Below are 14393 nucleotides of genomic sequence, written 5' to 3' on the forward strand. Positions count from 1 at the left end.
AAAGCAGAAAGCCTCACAAGCATGATCAACAATGAGTGGAGATTACTTGAGGAGCTGATTAATTGGAAACCCTTTGACACAGATTCAAGTCACATTAAGATCACAAGCCTAGCTATGCGAACTGAACTCATGGATCAGATTATTGCTCAATAGAAGAATAACCCGAGATTCACAAATATGGTTGCAGCGTGCAAGCAAGATGAGACAACCCTATATCTAGAAGAAGATTGTAGCATCTGGTATAATCAGAGGCTATCGGTGACAGATAATCACCAACTACAAAGGGAGCTACTTGATGAGGCACATAGAACTAAGTATACTATACATTCAGGTAGCACCAAGATGTATAAGGATATGCAGAGGAGCTATTGGTGGAATGACATGAAGAGGGATATCACAGAATGTGTTGAGATGCTTGGTATATTGGCATATCAAGATAGAACATCAGCGACCTGGAGAAACACTGCAGATGATCGAGATACCTTAGTGGAAGTGGGAAGACATTACCATAGACTTCGTTGTAGGTTTGCCTAAGACATGACACCAATACATACTATATGGGTTATAGTGAATCACCTTACGAAGTCGGTGCACTTCTTACTAACCAGGGCGAATCAGACATTAGAGATTCTAGCAAATTTGCATGTAGATGAAATCGTTAGGTTACATGGAGTACCTGTCTCGATTATTTTTTATAGAGATCCGAGATTTAGGTTCAAGTTTTGAAGACAATTTCAGAAAGCTTTGGGGACAAAGCTTAAGTTTAGCATGACTTTTCACCCGCAGATGGACGAACAGTTGGAGAGGACAATTTAGATGCTAGAGGACATGTTGCGTGCTTGTGCGTTGGAATGGAAGGGCGATTGGAGTAAACACTTGAAGCTAGATAAGTTCGCCTACAATAACAATTATCATTCAAGCAACGGTATGGCTCCATATGAGGCTTTATACGGGTGACCTTGTAGGTGTCCAGTATGTTGGAGTGAGGTGAGTGATCAAGCTATCGAGTCACCAATAATTGTACAATACTACACCAACCAAATGCAGTTGATACGAAAGAGACTTCTGACCTCTCAAAGCCATTAAAAAAGTTATGGCAATCAAAAGCATCGTGAAGTCACATTTGAAGTGAGGGATCATATATTCGTCAAGGTATTACCAACCAAGAGTGTGTTTCGGTTTGGCAAGAAGGGTAAGCTAAGTTCAAGGTATGTAGGACATTTTTCGATCCTCAAGAAGATTGAAGGCACAACTTACATATTAGCACTCCCACTACAGTTCTTAAACATCCACGATGTTTTTCACATATCGATGTTGAGGAGATATGTTCCAGACCTGACACATATTATCCAATACGATGAGGTAGAAGTGTAGAAGTATCTCACGATCGAGAAGCATCCAATAGAGATTTTAGACCGACGAGAGCTATCTCGCCGCATAAGCAAAATGACCATGCTACGAAAAGCATGGTTTTAAAACTCGTTGACTCGTCACTCAGCTCGTCCTTGGGTGACCCGTTATTCAGTCGAGTCATGTTAACTTTATATTTTATATAAAATATATAAATATATATACTATATATTTTATAGTATTTTATCAATATATTATATATAATATGTATTATATGATATTTTTTACAATATATTTAATGTACAATTTTATTAATATATATAACCATATTTTTATATATAATATACATATATATTTACATTATATTTTATATAATATATAATTATATGTAAAATATTATACATATATATATATATATATATGCATGACTCAGCCAACTCATCCATGACTTGACCGGGTCAACTCGATGACTCGACCAAGTTTTGTACAAAATGAGTTTCTACTCATTTATGACCCAATGATTGAGCGATCTGAGCCGAGTCAACTGAGTCACTAGGTTGACCCTAATGAGTTTTAAAACTATGAAAAAGAGACTTTCTCTCTGTCTTTCTTTCATAGAATAAAGGGTCACTATTCTCTAATAAATTGGCTTGGCGTAGGATAAGACCCATCAACCTATTTGATGAGGTCTTGACTAAACATATAAGACTCGTTTTGCAAATGCCACAAGAGGTAGTTATTTCTATCTAACTTAAAAGACACTAGAGAGGATAATGTATTCCACCGAATGACCGAATTGAGAGCAAGGGAGGAAGAGTTTGATGCCATGGCCACAAACTAGAGAGCAACACTTCTTCAAACACTCATGAGAGCCGATAAGCTTTGATGACATGAAAAATGCAAATCACACACACAGATTCACACAACTTAGAGTGGTTCGGTCCAACATGACCTACACCCACTATAGAACCTCTATCTCTCTCTATCACACAATAGAGAGGATGTCCTCCCTTCTTATATTTAATTTTGACATGTACAAATTTTTGGAAACTTGATGATGAATACAAGAGTTTTTAACTTAGTTTTAAACTCCTCTTGATTACAAGGATAATTGAAAATATTTCTATTAGGATTTCTTGTAGGATAAGTCAAGCTTTCTTTTCTTGTTCTTGATTGGATAATTTTATTTTCCTTCTCATTTGTTGTCTTGTGAGAAAGATTTTCTTGTCCTGTAGTGATTCACTAAGATAGCAATTCTTGACATTATCATGTGGGCCCATCTCAACGTGTGGGCTGGTGTGTTATGAATACAGTGCATCATCATCTGGATCTGATTCAATCTTTACACATATATTAGAGTTAACAGCTTAGCTGATGAAGTTTGAAGGTTAGGATATGCTGACATCAAAACAATCACACAATTATATATATATATATAAACTTGTATCTGAAGGGTTTTTTTTCTCCTTAATGTTTTTCCTCACTATCCAACTCACCTACAGGCTGGTATGTGGTATGGCATGTTTTCCCCTAATTTGGCTAGACTTAGTTGTCACCCATGTCAAAGTAAACTCAATGCGTTCACATACGTGCGGAGGCATGCATCATGCATGTGATCTGCAACCCTTAACGCGGTGAGGAAAATGGCTGCCATGTTCTACGTTCAATACGTGTTGACAGATATATGCCATTTTACCCCCCATAAACAGAGGGCTAAATAGATTGTGCTCTTCCTGAACAAGGGAAAAGAAGAGGATTTTTTTTTTTTTTTGAAATAAATATGTTTACAAGCAATGAAGGCGCCTTAATTTTGGGGGAAGACACATGATCCCAACTGCTCCCCCTTCTACCTTCCCTATCTCTCCTTCATCCTACGTGAAATAATGATATATAAGAGACACATACCTAACAAGCTAACATGCGTACCTATGTCCTATGTCAGAGTGAAATTTAAGCATATGTTATTCCTGTGCTCATACGGAGCCCATGTTCGGCATGCAGTCAACCATCTTTGTTTCAATTTAAAATGGTACCCTCCACCAACTTAAGTTATTCTGCACTAATCTTGGGTCCATAAAAGTCCTAGATATATAGGATCTAATTATCTGCTAACTCATCGCCAACATCTTCCTACCGAATACATGGTAGAATTTTGAGTGGGCCCACATTCATTTGCTGTGAGGTTTGATTGGTTTAATTAGAAAACATGACATTTGGTAAGAGACCATTTGATCAAATGTTGTCAGTATCAGTATCGGCCATGAATCGTTGGGCCACCGATCCAGATGTATCGGCTGATATCGGATACTCAACTGAATCGTTCTGTATGGGCTTAAAAATAATAAACAATTATTATGTATCAATCGTAACATGAAACGTGTTAAAAACCATTAAAATAATATTAAAATTTTATTTTTTGGTATTTATTTTTTACATTTATTTAAAAAATAGTCTATTCAGAACTGCAGCGTGTCTGAATTTTGCCGACGGTACTGACAACATTGATTTGATCTCAACGCCGGAAGTTCCGTTGGGTTCAATTACTGTGGTTTTTTAGGCAACAATTAAACCCTATGATGCATCTATTTGTGCCGAAATTTGGGAACTGAAATTCTTATGGAACTAGACTCCATTTAAGATCTGTCATGTAGCTTGTATTGTATGAGGCCTTGCCCAACCACATCATGCTTTTGTAGTGGGGGCCGTGCTATATGATAATTAACGGCCAGCAACGATAGATATAAATTATTCAGAGTCGTCGGCCACAGTTGAAGACTAATCGAACCATGTATTTGAGACTCATCCCTTTCAAAGAGCCGTCCGATCAAGATGGTTGGAGAGAGAGAGAGAGAGAGAGTTTCGATACATACAAAATGAGTACTGCCAAGGACGTCTTAGTGAATTAATAAATGCTCCAACTTTTAATGAGCGTTAAGATAGAACTTGAGACAAATTATCATCAAATCATTAATGGGAGAGATGGGAATACAAATAATAAAGTGGACAGAACGGACAAACAACCTCTCTTTATCACAAAAACACACGGATCACCAACATCCTCATATATATATATAACAATACGTAGAGAAGTACATAAGAAATATAAAACTATATATATCCTGACCAGATATATATTAACGTCTTCATCAACCCCCCACCTCGCCTTTTATGAGATCTTGATTTCGTTTATGAAAAAATTAAAATAAAATAAAAAAGAGAAAAATCAGACGACTATTTCCTGCAATGGGAGGGAGCAAAACCCAACCTGCCATTCAACAGATCAAACTCCCACAAGTATCGCTGCTGAAGTATGTTGCCTATCACTGACAGCCCCTGCCAAGCCCCTCGAACCATCCCCACACACTTGACTCCCTTCGCCACCGTGATAACGTAGCTCTCTATATGTGGCACGAACTGGGCCCCATCGCCAAGATGTATCACTAATCTGGGGCCCACCCTCCTGCTTTGTCTTCTTGTTAACACGCTTGTATTGAAGCACAGCTGGAAGGGATTGACCTCTATCTTCTTGAAATCTCCAAAATACCCTTCGAATGCGGCCATCACCACGTCATACGCTGGCCTCGCCAGCGTCGTCAGAGACATGCCCGAATCGATTATGACTCCTCTGTTGACCGTGCCGCCAGAGAACCGGAATTTCCACACCGAGACGGGTATGGGCAGCATCAGGCCGTCCATAGAGATCCCCCTGACAATGAGGCCGTAGAACGGCTGGATCGCCGGGTCGAGGACGAGCGGCGTGAACCGGATGTCCCTCCGAATCGAGATGCGTGGATTCTCGCCGAAGATGAGGTAATTACGGACGTTCCTGCGGCTAAGATGGTCCACCAAACAATACGAGAATTTCCCACCGAAGATCGGTGCCGCCTTAACCGTGAAAGATACGGCGCTTTGGCCCAACCCGAGAACCCCGTCGCTTCGGTTGAAACCGGTACCCCGGAACTGCGAGCTGCACCCGACGACGACGTCTCGGATTTCCGATACGATTCCGTCAGGACCGATGACGGTCACCGTCTCGTTCGCGTAGATCCCGCGGGTGAACGATCCGTCCACGTACCGGAAGTCGTACCGGCAAGGGCTCGACCGAGTCGGGCACGAAGCGAGCGTGGAGGGCAGCGTGTGCTTGCAAAAGCCGGACGAGCACGGTATCGGGACGAACGACGCCGAGCCAACGGCCGGGAAGGTGCTCCGGCGAAGCGATCTGTCGGACCGGCATTTAGTCCATGTGAGGTCGCTCCCCGTATCGGCGACGAGAAGGAACTCCCTCGCCGGAGTGCCCAGCCGGATCTTGACGAAATACTCGCCGGTGCCCACGTAGGCACCCGACGAGATCGGCGCCTGGAACGAGACAGCTCCGCCGGAGCCGGCATCGAGCTCTGCCGTCCTCCGGCGGCCGGAAGAGAGCATCTCGGACATCCGTTTCTGCCGGAGCAGGTCCCTTGTGGTGAGGTCCGTCAGGTAGCGGAGCGCAGCGTCCTCGTCGTCGTATTCTCCGAGGAGAGGCCGGAATTCGAGCTCAGTGCGGTGGAAGAGGCGGAAGTGCATTGCCGCTCCAGAGGCCGGAGACCCATCGGAGAGGGCCGGAACGGCGAGGAAGACGGAGATTGTGCAGAGTGAGACTAGAAAGACGAGATGGAATCCAGAAGAGGCATTTCCATTTCCCGAATCCATGGGAAGAGAGGGAAAGGGAAGGAGAGGATGCGGCGGGAAGGGAGGGGCTTAGAGATTAGGGATTTGGAGAGGAAGAAGGGACGGACACTCGGTGTTTTGGCATCGTGGGAGGGCAGGGTGCATGGTTTTTCGGTTCCTTCTGTTTGGAACTTAGGACGAAAGAGAGAAAGGAAATGGTTGGTTTCCCGACTGATTTGTAGTCGGACTCGGAGAAAATAAATTCCTTATTTTTTTAAATGGATTTCCTTTGCTCATTACGGCGAATTAATTTTTCAGAACGGGTCCGGGGTTGTGCCCAGATTTGTTTTTTTCTTCCGTATTTTTTTTTTATTATTTTCTCCTTTTCCAAATCACAAAGGACCTGAATTCTGACATCTTACGCGAATGCCCTTGGTTAGACCCTTTTTTTTTTTCATAAGCTGAGGTTAATCTGACCCCTACGGCCCTACCAGTTATACAACTATACCATTGGGTTTTGAACCTGCAACGTCCCAACACAAGGTTATCTGTTTCCGAAACGGCCTCGGAAGCGGAGACAGGGATTTCCAGAATCCCCTTTCGTCTTCGCTGATTGGTTTGGCATAGTTGGAAGGAGTTCGGAAGGGAGATCAGAGTGGAGTTGGGGCGCTTGGCTTGTTAAATTTAGCAAAGTTCAATAACATCCTTCCGAAGATTTGTGAACTCCACTCTCATTTCCACCTACCCATCACCCTTCTCATTTTCATTTCTCATAACTCCAGCTCCCAAACAGAGAGCGTAAATGGTTGGTGTAATCCTGTTCATTGGTTACCAATATGTTAAAAAAGAAGGAAATTTTAGCTGGGAACGTTAACTTGGCAATCTAAAGTTTGTTTATGTAGTAGTTATTGAAAGGCAAGCTGGGGTTGGGCAGACCAGAACAACAGCCGCCCCATGTGGCAGTGGGATTCGATCTTGGGCCTTGTCATAGTTTATAGTCATACCCATGGTGGGATATTGTGATGATTGAGAGAGGGTCAGGTCATTAGTACCCGGGCCCTGACGGACGTCTCAGATGCCGTTCGTCCATGTGATGAGTGGCTTCAAACCATCATGGTTGGATTGCTTGTATTCCCGATGCATGGGACCCACTTTTTTGTTTGATTGAAAATGGTGCTCTAGTTCAATGGTATCTTGAGCATCTCGAATGGACGTCTGAAAATGAAGGCAAAATTTATTGTAGTTGGATGCCGTCCATTGCGCAGATGATCGGATTCCAAGGAACACCCGACGGCCAATAATTACCATTTATTAGAACTATATCAAGATTCAAATTGTCCCAGGTCCAGATCCATATGGGGCTTCATGTCAAAGTTTCACAAGTTAGTTCACGTGTATCGCTTATCCTCTTGTGTTGTATGCTGTTCGGTTCTGGATAGGATCCAGTCGGTTGGCAGACATAGGAAACTCAATTTTAAGGCAGAGCTTCATATGATCCCAACATGGCCGGACCCACCGAGATGATCCCATTGGCTCAAGTTACCACAACCCTGAGGTTTGGCTGGACCTGAGATTTGTGCTGTTATCTCTTAAACACTTGCCCAAATCACTCTACTTATTTTGTATATAAGTTTAAAAGGGATATAAAAACGGGAATTTTCCCAAAAGAGGTTGGGTTTGGGATCCAGACATGGACCCGACCCACATCCACCAAGCATTGTGGTGATCTTCTTCCACATTATTTCACAATAATATCAATGTTTTGATCGGATCCGAGCCACACAATATATCTTTAATTGACAGTTTTATTTACTTCATAGTAAAAATATTTATTAAATAGTAGTAATTGGCTCACTAGATTTTGTAAAGGCAACGATTAATTTAATAGATAATGATTGGACGAGGCAATTCAACAAGGCTCCTCGTAGGGGTGGCAAAACCTGACACGACCCGCCAACCCGCCTCTTAGGCGGGTTCGGGTTGGGCTTAAGCCAACCCGTTTAATAAATGGGTCGACCCGCCTAACCCGTTTATTAAACGGGTCGGGTTTGGGTTGGGGGTATGCCAACCCGGCCAACCCGTTTAATAAACGGGTTAGGCGGGTGGGTCAACCTGCTAACCCAACCCGCCGACCCACCAACCTGTCCCCCAACCCGCCCACCAACCCGCCCGCTACCCGCCAACCCGCCCGCTACCCGCCAACCCGTTTTCCCGACCCAACCCATTTATTAAACGGGTTGGCGAGTCATGTCGGGTTACCCGTTTATTAAATGGGTCGGGTTAGTGTTTGCCACAGCCGACCCGTTTAATAAATGGGTCGGGTTCGGGTTGAGGTATGCTGACCCACCAACCCGACCCGATTGCCACCCCTAGCTCCTCGTAGTGAGATCACGATATCCTTTTATCTTTTATTTAAATAACTGCAGATTAGGAGTGTCAACGTTTCGGGTTTGGTTCGGACGGACCCAGGTGGAACCAGACCTGGACCCAATGTTTGGGTATGATATCAGGTCAAGACCCCGGTCTAATTGGACACACCATAACAGAAACCATACCGTGACATGACAAGAACTACATCAACCAGACCTCGATCATACCTGGTAAAATAATATTTTTTTTATCATTTTTACATTGAAAATTTGCAGGTCTTAATCTGAACTCGGGTTGGGCACGGGTCTGGTATAAAATTTCAAAAACTATACCTGGCTCCATGTTTAATCAGATCCTTCGGGTCTGAACCCGAGTTTTCATATTTATCACCATACCTGGACCCTATAGGGTTTGATACGGGTCAGGTCCCGGTTGACACCCTTATTGCAGATGGAAACCTAGGTAGGGCTGGTAGACGGACCAAGCAGCACACTCAGCTCGGTTCGGCTCATCACAGGCTCGTTCATGTAGGTGGAGAGCCAAGCCATGACCAGCTCATTTAGCTTAAATGAGTAGAGTCCGAACATAGGGTGTTCAGCAGGGTTTGGCTCGGGAGAGCTGAATAGATAAAATATATATTTGTATGTATAATAATATATTTTAAGTATAATATATAAAAAAAAGAATGGACAAAATATATATAAAAAGAGAAGGATGAATAAATATATATACATAAAATATGAACTATTAAGTGTAATATTTGAAAAATGTAAATATTATAAGTATAATATATAAAAATATATATTTCATGTATAAATAACATGAAATATTTTTACACGAGCCCGCTCTCATGTTTGACTTGTCTCATTTAAGGACGAGCCGACCTCAAGCTCGGCTCGGCTAAACATGAACATGAGTCGAGCTCAATCCATTGGTAAACAAGCAGAGCCTGAACATGTTCTGTTTGGTTAGTTTGGCTTATTTATCAGCTCTAGACTCAGGCAATCCAACATCAATTTATGAATGAAGTAACCCCTAATTTCGATTATTATATGAATTATTTATGCTCTACTTTTCCATAAAAATAGAGATTCTTTTAGTCTGCCAGGGACGTGAAGTAGCTTACAGTTGTTAGTGTCAACTAAGGGTATCAACGGGTCCGATTTACCCAGACCTCACCCGGACCAAACCCTATAGGGTCCGAGTATGGTGATAAATAAGAAGACCCGATTAAGACCCATAATTTTTTAATGTAAAAAAAATAATAAAATATTATTTTACCAGGTATAGTTTGGGTCTGGTTCATGTAGTTCTTTTCAGGTCCGGGTATGGTTTCTCTTATAGCATACACGATTAGACTTGGGTCCGAACCAAACCCGACCGGTTGACACCCCTAGTGTCAACATGGCCTCCCCCACCTCCCAGCTCATGGTGAAGTCCTACTGCATAGAATATCTGTGCAATCAACTGCCATCATGAGATGCCTATTTTCGTGACACGGAGGATACAGACACGAGACACATATAGGTTAACTTTTTTTTTTTTGTGGATGAAAATTAGGGCATTATGATGCCTATTTTCGTGATGTTATTAGGTTATAGTATAAATTTATTACTTATTTTTTATACCTTGTAATTTTCAAATATTATGTGAAAAAAGGTGGGTGTGCACACATTTAATTAACTGTCCGCATTTTTGTGCACGCTCATTTTTTACATTTCTTTTATTTTCTTAAAATCTAAATATAATGACATATTTTATATAGTCGATTTAGTAGGAACCAACTTTTGAATTGTTTGATTCTAATATGCAAGTAGGCTTTTTTAAGGTTTGAAAAACCAACTGTGCACAATTTTTAAATTTCAAATATTAATTAAAAGATTGTAATTTTTTTCAAAAAAACATCAGCTTGGTTTCTATCTGTTGACATCCAAAAATTTTGGATTCTCAACAAACATAAATGTTGGCCCCAATACAGTAGAGTGACTCATCGAAAATATATAGATGATTTGTTCACACTCTAAAAACTTTCAGATGTAAACTTGAAGTATCCATGCATGCAAGGAGAGATACTTCACAAAGGACCTTTGGCATCATGGTTGGCATTCTCGGAACTCGGTATAAGATAGGCCAAACCTGACTTAAGGCGAGTCACAGTTTTTTATTTAATTTATCAAAAATTAATAACAAACATATATTTCATAAATACAAAAACTTTTGTCATAGAGTATATTCATTTAAAATATGAATTTCTCATATATATATATATATATTATATTTAACACACCTATAATATATATATATACATATGTATATATATTAAAGAAAATTATTTTAATATCTTATATGATTTTTAGATATTTCTTTTTTCTTAAATATACACAAAATATTTCATTATCTCCTTAAATATAAAAAAAATATTTGATCATTTCAATATTATAAAAAAAAAATTGGTTGATAGGTTATATATTTAGATATTTCTTAGTTAAAATAACCTTTTATGGTTATGTTATATTTATTATAAGTTTTTAAATATTAATTTTCCTAGTTAGATGAAGCTAGCAGTGTTGCTTAGTGTACAGTCCCTTGGTGATAGTACTATTGTCATGAAAAAAAATAGTCCCATATTGATGGGGAAGGGGTGGAAGGCCCATCCAACATGTATTATATAAATATGTCGTTCCATCTACCCAACTCCACATCCTACTTTTGTTAAGGGCTTTAAATGTAGCATTGAAGGCTATGTCTTAAATGCACCTTTGTCCATTTAAAAGTGGGTATTGTTTTTGTTTTTTACATCGAGTTTTTTTTTTTCTCTTAATTTTTTTGTTATGACGGGAGTCAATGCTATAACTCATTGACTCATTCGAGTTTTGGCTGATTCGGCTGAGCCAATGTAAAGACTCGTTTGAATTTGGTCGAAACCAAGTTAGCTAATTGTTTGACTCATTTCGTTACCAATATGAGTTTACTTGCTTAGTTTTCCAACCATGTTTGGCTTAAGGTAGATCAACATTTCAAGCACGATATCTTCAAATCATAAGAGGATCCATTTTCATAAAACCCCACAACATTTCAAGCATATTTTAAAGTATTTTTAGACAAAATTCAATATTTGATTTCCGCAACTATATCCTTCAAGTATTTTTATTCAGAACTAGAGGTTTCAAGCTTTTCAACTAAAACAAAATCACTTTGATCTGACATCATAGTGAAAAGTGATGAGCAAAACAAGTTTTGTTTTGAGAAATAATTTTGAAAAGTAAGACCCATTTTTAATGTATTTTTGACCAACCAAATGGCTGAATTTCATGTTCGCCTAAAATGAATTTTGTAGAAGACGGTGTTTGCTTTCAAACGCTTTAAACTGCATACTGATCTAATGCATGGTTGTGAAGTTATGGCCAAAAAACCTAAAGCCTGTAAGTATGATACTTGCCGACACAAGGTTGTGTCGACAAGTCTAATATTTGCTTCGAGATCTTGGGTGGAGGAAATTGGTAGGCTTTGAGATCTTGGGTGGAGAAAACTCCCCTTGGTTTCTAAATCTCCCTCTCTCTCTTCTTGAAGTATCGCCCAACCTACAAAACTTTCGACTTTTGAGGTGGGGGCCTTGAGGTAATTTTTACTTTTTTAATTTACATTAAGAATTTCATTTCTTGCATTCTTTGAAATCTTTTTCCCAAGATTTCAATTTCGTTTACCAAGAAACCTCTTTCTCTTAGATTTTTCAATGAAAGATCGATTTTTCTACGTGGGAGTCATTTTTCACTAGGCCACTACACAACGGGCTCAAGACACCACCACCATGCTAGATCATCACGAGGATGAGCTAGGGTTTTCAAGAAACCCAAGTAAGTTTCTCTCTCTCAATCTATTGTACTTTCTTTCCTTACTTTCTTTAATTTTCTTGGGAAATTTAGATTATTTGCATATGTTCTAATTAAGAACACACTTTCTTGGATTGGGTTTCGCTTGAGTGGATCCATAATCCAAGCTTATATAACCGGTGCACATTTCAAGGTTCACAAAAGCCCAAAAAAGCATTTTCTCAAATATCTCAACCTTGATTAAGTCATCCCTTGTCATTTAGAAAGGAAATACTTAATCTCGTACTGAGCGAGTGAATTTCATCAATGATAGAAAATGGAGGCAAGTTTTGCAAAATCTTTTCTAAAAATATTTTTAAATCTTTAAAAAACCATTGTTGGTAAAATTTTCCATCAACAAATCTTTAGCAACCGTGATGGGACCCACTCTCCACTCTTGTTGAGATCTTTCCAAGAAAATTGTTTCTTAAGAATTCTTTGATCTTGAGCACTTTTCCCATACACCCACATTGCTAAGGATCTACTTGACATGTAGATCTTAGGATTTGAATATTTAAACCCCTAGCAATATTACAAATTATGTGTAAAACAATGTTTTGTGTGTTCCCTCTTTCTTTTTATCTTTCCCCTCTCTTTAGGATTTAGAGTCATTGTGATTTTTATATGCAAAAGCTTTCGAACTCCCTTGTAACGCCCAAAATTTTTAACCTGAAGACTATAGCAATTTTTTTTAAATACATTTTTTTAATGTGAAATTTAATGCGAGGTTTCATCGATGGCCATGCCTTACCCGAATGCAGCTCTAAAGAGTCAGCTTACGCAAGCATCAACATTTAGTAGCTTCTTAGAATTGGATCCGCGAGAAGACTACCACTGAAAAATCTGGTGAGGCAATTGCTCTACTGAACAAAGTTCTAGGGGGGTAGGTAATGCACCAGCGCTCCTTCTAGCCAATTGGAGCCCCATAGAACAAGGTTCAAGAGTGAGACAGCTTAATTCCAAATCTAGTGTTCGAAAATAGTGAAAGACTTTTTCTTCTGAGAATTAGTTACAAATCTTAGGAGAGTCACATGCAATTGACACACACATAGGACTGGATCTTAATTCTCTTGGACATTGGGTCTACATCCTAATCAAGAGTTCGGGTCGAAACAAAAGAACCTGAATTTGAACACGTTACTCATACTCCATACATTATCATGAAAAGCAAACATGTGAATTTCGAAATAAAGTTTACATCACCCCCAACCGATTGGGTAAACTAAATGTTTGATAGTTAAAAGTTTCAACTAATTTGAACTACGAGCTGATAAAAGCTTCTGATCCATGGCCCCATTGTCTTCGCACCATGCCATTGCCGCTACTACTCATTTAGAGAGTTTGATAATGTAGGGTCAAACTCATTAAGTCTGGTAGGTATACACTAAACCCATAGCAATTATACAACACTAAAACATACATTCCAATTAATGATATCATAATCCATCAGAATTTTTTGGGGGGGCTTATGTTTGAGACTTGGTTTTTTATGCATCAGACCCAAATTGTTTAGGTTTAGAGTTGTTGCCCTTGCCTTGGATAAATTCTTTATTTTCTTTCTCTCTTGTAACAGTTGAAAAGAGCAATAAGATTTCTCTCTGAGCGGCCGTGGTTTTTTTTGTTGTCTCTTTGTTGAAAAAAACATTTTATAATAGAAATCAAATCAAAGAGTAGCGATTTATAATAGAAATCAAATCAAAGAGTAGCGATTTACAGTATAAATAAGATCAGAGAGTAGCGATTTACAATAGAAATCAGATCATAGAGTAGCTATTTATAGTAGAAATCAAATCAGAGAGTAGCAATTTATAGTAGAAATCAAATCAGAGTGTAGCGATTTACAGTAGAAATCAAATCATAGAGTAGCGATTTACAGTAGAAATCAAATCAGAGAATAGCGATTTACAGTAAAAATCAGATTTGTACTGTAAATCGATATTCTCTGATTTGATTTCTACTGTAAATCGTTACTCTATGATCTGATTTCTACTATAAAGCGCTACTCTCGTATCTGATTTTTATTGTAAATCGCTACTCTCTGATTTGATTTCTACTGTAAATCGCTACTCTCTTATCTGATTTCTACTGTAAATCACTACTCTCTGATTTGATTTCTACTGTAAATTGTTACTCGCTTATCTGATTTCTACTGTAAAT

The 14393-nt window shown here is 39.4% G+C and overlaps 1 pseudogene; it reads right to left on the bottom strand.

Annotated features, from left to right (window-relative positions):
- Positions 1 to 4363: 4363 nt before the first annotated feature.
- LOC149814673 (aspartic proteinase NANA, chloroplast pseudogene) lies at positions 4364 to 6138 on the bottom strand (annotated as a pseudogene).
- Between the last annotated feature and the right edge of the window lie 8255 nt (positions 6139 to 14393).

Source organism: Nuphar pumila, chromosome 15, assembly GCF_984573655.1.
Source record: "Nuphar pumila chromosome 15, dmNupPumi1.hap1.1, whole genome shotgun sequence".
Classification (NCBI taxonomy): domain Eukaryota; kingdom Viridiplantae; phylum Streptophyta; class Magnoliopsida; order Nymphaeales; family Nymphaeaceae; genus Nuphar; species Nuphar pumila.